Source organism: Orycteropus afer, unplaced genomic scaffold (assembly GCF_000298275.1).
Source record: "Orycteropus afer afer isolate SDZICR_OR568_19922 unplaced genomic scaffold, OryAfe1.0 scaffold00214, whole genome shotgun sequence".
Classification (NCBI taxonomy): Eukaryota; Metazoa; Chordata; class Mammalia; order Tubulidentata; family Orycteropodidae; genus Orycteropus; species Orycteropus afer.
In genome coordinates this window covers 3117793-3125000 of record NW_006921801.1, presented here as the reverse complement: position 1 = coordinate 3125000, position 7208 = coordinate 3117793, and positions in this window count along the sequence as shown.

Below are 7208 nucleotides of genomic sequence, written 5' to 3'. Positions count from 1 at the left end.
ATTTGCCCAATGCAATACGTCATTTGATTTTTTGACTGCTGCTTCCATGGATGTTGGTTGTGGATCCAGGTAAAACGAAATCCTTAACTTCAGTATTTTCTCTGTTACCATGATGTTGCTTATTGACCCTTTTGTGAAGATTTTTATTTTTTTATGTTGAGATGTAATCCATGCCGAAGGCTGTAGTCTTTGATATTCATCAGTAAGTGCTTTTGAGTCTTCACTTTTAGCAAGCCAGGTTGTTAACCTGCATATTGCAGGTGGTTATGAGTGCAAAAGCAATGTAGGGGAGACAGCTGGCCTCCTCTAACTTCACAAGGAGAGAGGAGAGTCAAGGTCAACAGCCCAAGGTTGATTCCAGTGAGCCGGAGGTCAGACATGTCTATTCCCTCCAACCTTTTTACCTGTTCTGACACCAACTAACCCTCCCATGGCACTCTCTGCTATTCTATGGGGTTCGATAATTCATTGCCAAAGCCACAGAACTCGTAGACAATACAGGATTACAACACAGATTACAATTCAGGATCAGGAACAACTCAGGATACAATTCTTTGATCAAGACAGCCTCCCCTCAGCAGTGCCCACAGGTGTGCCTCTATCTCTGGCTCTTGGCCTCTTGGACCTGTGGCCCCTTGGCCTTCCTGCTCATTGTTAAGTGCCGTCGAGTCGTTTCCAACTCATAGCGACCCCATGCACAGCAGAACAAAACACTGCCCAATCTCGCGCCAGCCCCACAATCCCTGCTATACTTGAGCCCATCATCGCAGCCACGTCAATCTATCTCATTGAAGGCCTCCCCCTCTTTTGTCGACCCTCCAGCCTACCAAGCATGACATCCTTCTCCAGGGAATGGTCCCTTCTTACAACATGACCAAAATAGGTGAGACGAAGTCTGGCCATTCTTGCTTCCAAGGAGCATTCTGGCTGCACTTCCTCCAGGACAGATCTGTTAGTTCTTTTAGCAGTCCATGGTACTTTCAGCATTCTCCACCAGCACCACAACTCAAAAGCATCAACTCTTTTTTGGTCTTCCTTATTCATTGTCCAGCTCTTACATGCATATGAGGCAACTGGAAATATCATGGCTTGTGTCAGGCGCACCTTAGTCCTCAAGGAGATATCCTTGCTCCTCAGCACTTGAAACAGTTCCTTTGCAGTTGACTTGCCCAATGCTACACGTCGTCTAATGTCCTGACTGCTGCTTCCGTTGGCATCGATTGTAGAACCAAGCAACGTGAATTCTTTGACAACCTCAATCTTCTCCCCATTTATTGTGATGCTACTCATTGGTCCAGTTGTGAGGATTTTTGTTTTCTTTATATTGAGACGTAATCCGTACTGCAGACTGTATTCTTCAACCTTCATCAGTAGGTGCCTTAAGTCATCCTCACTTTCAGCAAGCAAAGTTGTATCGTCTGCATATCTCATGTTGTTAATGATTCTTCCTCCAATCCTGATACCACGTTTTTCTTCATGTAGTCCAGCTTCTCGGATTATTTGCTCAGCATATAGATTGAATAAGTGTGGAGAAAGGATACAACCCTGACGCACTCCCTTCTTGATTTTAAACCATGTAGTGTCCCCTTGTTCTGTTCGAATGACAGCCTCCTGGTCAAGGTACAGATTCCTCATGAGTACAATCAAGTGCTCGGGAATTCCCATTCTTCTCAATGTTATCCATAATTTGTCATGATCCACACAATCAAATGTCTTTGCATAGTCAATAAAACACAAGTAAACATCTTTCTGGTATTCTTTGCCTTGAGCCAAGATCCATCTGACAACAGCTATAATATCCCTTGTTCCACGTCCTCTTCTGAATCCGGCTTGAACCTCTGGAAGTTCTCTGTCAATATACTGCTGCAAATGTTTCTGAATTATCTTCAGTAAGATCTTACTTGCGTGTGATATTAATGATATTGTTCTATAATTTCCACATTCTGTGGGATCACCTTTCTTTGGAATGGGCACAAATACAGATCTCTTCCAGTCAGTTGGCCAGGTAGCTGTCTTCCAAATCTCTTGGCATAACTGAGTGAGTGCCTCCAATGGGGCATCTGTTTGTTGAAATATCTCAATCGGTATGCCATCAATTCCTGGTAATGAAGGAAGAAGTCAAAGCTTGCCTGCTCAGGCAAGTGTTAAAAAGCTCTTTTTGCTCTACCAGTCGGTGGCCAGAGAAGCACTCCACGCCACCAGCAAGCCTCCCACCTGAAGGCACTCTAGTTTTCCCCCTCCCTCTAGGGCCAGCAAGCCCAGCTCCATGCATAAGTGCACAGAGGCACTCCACTCTGCCAGCAAGCCTCCTGCCGGAAGGTGTTCTGCTTTCTCACTCCATGGGTCTGGAAGCCCACTGCTCTGTCTCATGCCAGTCTCTTGCCTCTGTTGCCGCTGTTTCTCATTGTCTCTCACTGTCTCCTGGACAGAGGAGGTTCAGCACAGGGATACTGAGTCCAAAGGAAGTGCTCCACTCCTGGCTCTTATATTCCTGATGATAGTGAGATTCCCCTTTCCCACCTCGGATGGCTCATTTTAAACCTAGTGGCATGGCAAAACTGACCAAGCCCCATATTAGGATTCCATATACCTTATTTACATTTGCATGATCTGACCCCCACAAGAGTGCCATGTACCTTATTAACATCATTAACAAGCTATGCAAACCCTTTGGTGGGCCATACACACCACATTTGCATAGTCACACCCCATCTATAGGGAGTTAAAAGCACTGTGACTAGAAGGGCCATATTAAGAAATTCACTGCACCACAATAGGTCTTCCTCCAATCCTGATGCTGTGTTCTTCGTATAGTTGAGCTTTTTGCATTATTTGCTCAGCATACAGATTAAGTATCCTTTCAGTTTTGTACTCCATAAGAAATCAAATTAGATTCTTTTATTGAGTATAGTTGATCATTATTAAGCATCTGTTGAAGACCCACCCTGCCTTTGGCACGGAGTGTTGGTCTATATAGTATATGTTTCGTAGGTACCTTGAATGAATAAAAATCAGTAGTACTTAAACATAGTTTTTACAATTTACTACATACTTTTTGAGATTGAATATGTAGTAACAGTCACAATTTAAGGTTGTGAAAGGATTTTATGCCTTACTGTCTTCAATAAACAATCTTATAAGGAGAATGAAGTATGTCCTTTGTATTTCTCAAATTTGCCCGCTTAGCTCATCACTCAAACAGCCAACTCCTAATTTTTTTTCACCTTCAGTAAAAATATCTTAGTTGACTTTTTTGTTCTTTTGACTTTTCAGCAGCAAAAAGTACTTGTAACTACTTAACCTCTCAGTACCTTGGCCCACTTTCTCATTTACATGACATTGCATCCAGGGTGTATATTGTATCCTGGTACAGTATATACAAGTATTAGCTGTGCTGGGGAGCCAGTTAGATTAAAAATTTTATTGCTGAACATCAGGGAGTCTTCACACAGATAATTTTCTTATCTTCTACTCCTTTGAGATATGCCCCTAGGCTACTTGAAAGGTTCATTGCTGAAGTAGCCCTCACTTCCTAAGATACCAAAAAACCCAAACTTACTGCCAGTCAAGTTGTTTCTGACTCATAGCGACCCCTCCTTGGGTTTCCGAGGCGGTATCACTTTGGAAGTAGATTGTCCAACCTTCCTTCCAAGGAGTGGCTAGTGGGTTTGAACCACCAGCCCTTTGGTTAGCAATAAAATGCCTTAGGCACTATGCCACCAGAGCTCCCCCTTTCAAAAATAGGAAAGAAAAAGCAGAATGCCTGGGCTTCTTCCCAAAGCTACCCTGTAGTGCCTGGACAGCTGATGGGTAGGTTGGGGGTGACTTCTAAACTATTACCTACACAATTAAGTACAGATTTTTTTTCATGTGGAATTTAAGGATCTTCGTATTTTGAGCTCTTCTTTACCTCTAGTAAACAGGTAGTCACAAAAATGCCTACAGCCCCTGTTAGGTAAAAATATTCCAACCACTGCTTCTGCTGAAGGGCCAGATTTATTCCTCAAGCCCCTGCCCATCCTGAAAACTCACAGGACTCCCCTGGTTCCAGTTCCAGCTGGTTGAACCTATGGTAGCCAGCCTGTGATGTTGCATGAGTGAAACCAAAACCAAACTCACTGCCCTTGAGTCAGATCCAACTCATAGTGAGGCCTCCTTGGGTTTCCGAGACAGTATCACTATGGAAGTAGATTACCCAACCTTCCTTCCAAGGAGTGGCTAGTGGGTTTGAACCGTTAGGCTTCTGGTTAGCAGTCAAGTGCCTTAGGCGCTATGCCACTAGAGCTCCTAAGCTCTATCCCTGGGCAAATGCTGTCCTCTTGATCTCATATGCTTGATTTTTCTGATGAGTGCATACCTTTCTGATATTACTGTTCACCTCACAGACCTATTGTTTGGCTGCCAGTTGAGTCATGGGGGTTAAGTTCAGTTCCTAGCTTGAAGGCTGTCTAAGGGCTATAGTCTCAGGGGTTCTACCAATCTTCATCAGACCAGTAAGCCTGGTCATTTTGATGATTTTCAGTTTTGTTCCACATTTTCCCCCACTCTGTCTGGTACCTCTTGTGATCCCTTTCAGAGTGGTCAGCAGTGGAAGCCAGGCACCATCTATTTCTTCTGGTCTCGGGGTGATGGAGGCTAGGATTCACGTGCTGCATTAGTCCTTTGGACTAATAGTTTTTTTTTGCATCTTTGATTTTCTTCACTCTTCTTTGCTCTGGATGGGGAGAGACCAATAGTTGCACCTTAGATAGCTGCTCACAAGCTTTTAAGACTCCAGTGTCTACGGAATGTAGAACATCGTCTTTAACTATGTTGTGCCAGTTGACCTAAGTGTCCCCTGAAATTATGGTCCTGAACCTCCATCCCCAGGGACTCACTCTCTTAAGGTGTTTGGTTATGACTAAAATGTTTTCATAATGTTGTTCCCTGTATGGTCTACTACATTCATGTATATATTTGCAGCACATAGAAATACACAGGTAGAGATACACACTGCCATCAAGTCGGATCCGACTCATAGCAACCCCTTCTTGGGTTTCCAAGGTGGTATCACTACGGAAGTAGATTGCCCAACCTTCCTTCCGAGGAGTGGCTGGTTGGCTTTGAACCGCTAGCCTGGTTAGCAGTCAAATGACTTAGGCACTATGCCACCAGAGCTCCCACAGGTAAGAGATAGCCTCCGTCAAACCTATATATATTTGTGAGTCTCATTCATCTTCCCCACTCTGTTCAAACTATCTATGCATCTTTTTTTTTTATGGTATTTTTTGAAGCACAAAGATTTTTGTTTTCAAGAAGTTGATTTATCTATTTTTTTTCTCACTTAGACTTTTGGTGTTATATGTAAGAAGGCTTTGCCTATACCAAGTTATCTATATTTTCTTCTACAAGTTTTATAGCTCTTAACATTTAGGTCTATGATCCCTTTGGAGTTAATTGTTATGCATGGTAGAAAGAAGGGGTCCACTTTTATTCTTTTGCATGTGAATATCCAATTGTCCCAGCAGGATTTGTTGGAAAGACTATTCTTTCCTTATGGAATTGTCTTGGCACCCTTGTCAAAAATCAATTGACTATAAATGTGAGGGATTATTTCTGGACTCATAAATCTATTCTACTGATCAGTAGGTCTGTCTTTATGCCTGTATCACATTGTTTTCATTACTGTTGCTTTGTAGTAAGTTTCAAATGAATGTGAGCCTATCAATGTTCAGACTCTGAAGCTATTACCTTCAGACTTTGTCCATTTACTATTTCACTTAACCTTGAGTAAGTTGCTGAATATTTCTGTTCATCAATCTTAGTAAAATAGTGTTAAGAGTAATAGCTTGCTAATTTAAAAAATTACAATAAGTACTATTTAAATATTAACTATGTTGTATAATGTTTGGGGCATAGATCAGACAATTAAATCACATTTAATGGAAATTGAAAAGGTCAGGCAAACTGAATTTCAGTTGACTGAGTTTAAATCACATGAATACATTACCAAAAAGTGTTGAAGTCTATAACTGATGCATTCTTTTGAATAAAGTTAAGATTCAGTTATATAATCACATGGAATTTCCTCCAGTCATTTGCTCCAGGGCAATAGCCATTTTATCACTAGTTTAAACATTATTTGTGTAGTTTACTTTTAATAAATATTTGATAATAACTTCAGAGTGCTCTCCAATAAACTTTGATTGTGGCTAAATTATTTGTTTTCTTTCTGTCCTTTTAAAAATCAGTTTATTTTTCAGAAGATTTTTCTCACTGTGGAAAATATGGAAGATTCAGAAACACTGAACAGGAAAAATTCTCATTGTCTCACCCCTTAGAATATTCACTTACATTTTAATATATTTTCCTTTCAGTCTTTTTCCATGTACTGTATTGTAAAATTATAATGGTATATGATATGTATCCAATTTCATATTGTGATTAACATAATATAAATGTTTACTTAAAAATGCCCTATTGTTGGATATTTTGATAGTTTCCAGAACTCCTGCTCGGAATATTTCTGTGCAAAAGGCCTTTGCCACAGTTTGGATTATCTTCAAAAGTTTCCAGAACTAAACTGGACTCTTAGCAGCTATCCAAATGGAGCCTTGCTGCTATTGAATATTTTTCACTTATTTAAATTATTGTCTAATTCGATTGACCAAAATGATTGTTCCTATGTTTGAATTTGCTTTTCCTTGCTTACTAGAGATGACCATTTTCTCATTTGTTTGTTAATCAGTGACAGCTGTAAATTGTCTGATTGTCTTCTATGTCCCCTCTTCAGAAGCTGGGGTTTTAAAACTGATTTTAGTGAGTTTTCAGTGTATCTACTAACCCCTTATATTTTTCCTTTTTGGCTGGGAATAGTTCAGTTTCATTTTTCACTTTGGAGAGATGTATGTAATAATTGAATTGGTGTATTGAGGTTTTTCTCGGTGATGTAATTCCCTGCTTTTCAGTTGAGAACGTGCTTGCACACCCAGAGGCTTGACAACTCTTCTGTTTTCCTTTAGTACTTTATAGCTAGCTCTTCTAAACAAGCATGAAAAGTTATTCAAAGTCAATAATAATAATAGTCAGAGGTTCAATAAGTTGACTGTTTGGTCGCTCTTGCATCTACTATTTATGATAATATCCTACTTCGGCCTAACTGTATGGTTTAAGGAGAGAATGTAAATTATTGATATACCTCAATAATAATTCTAATGCATTAAAACTAT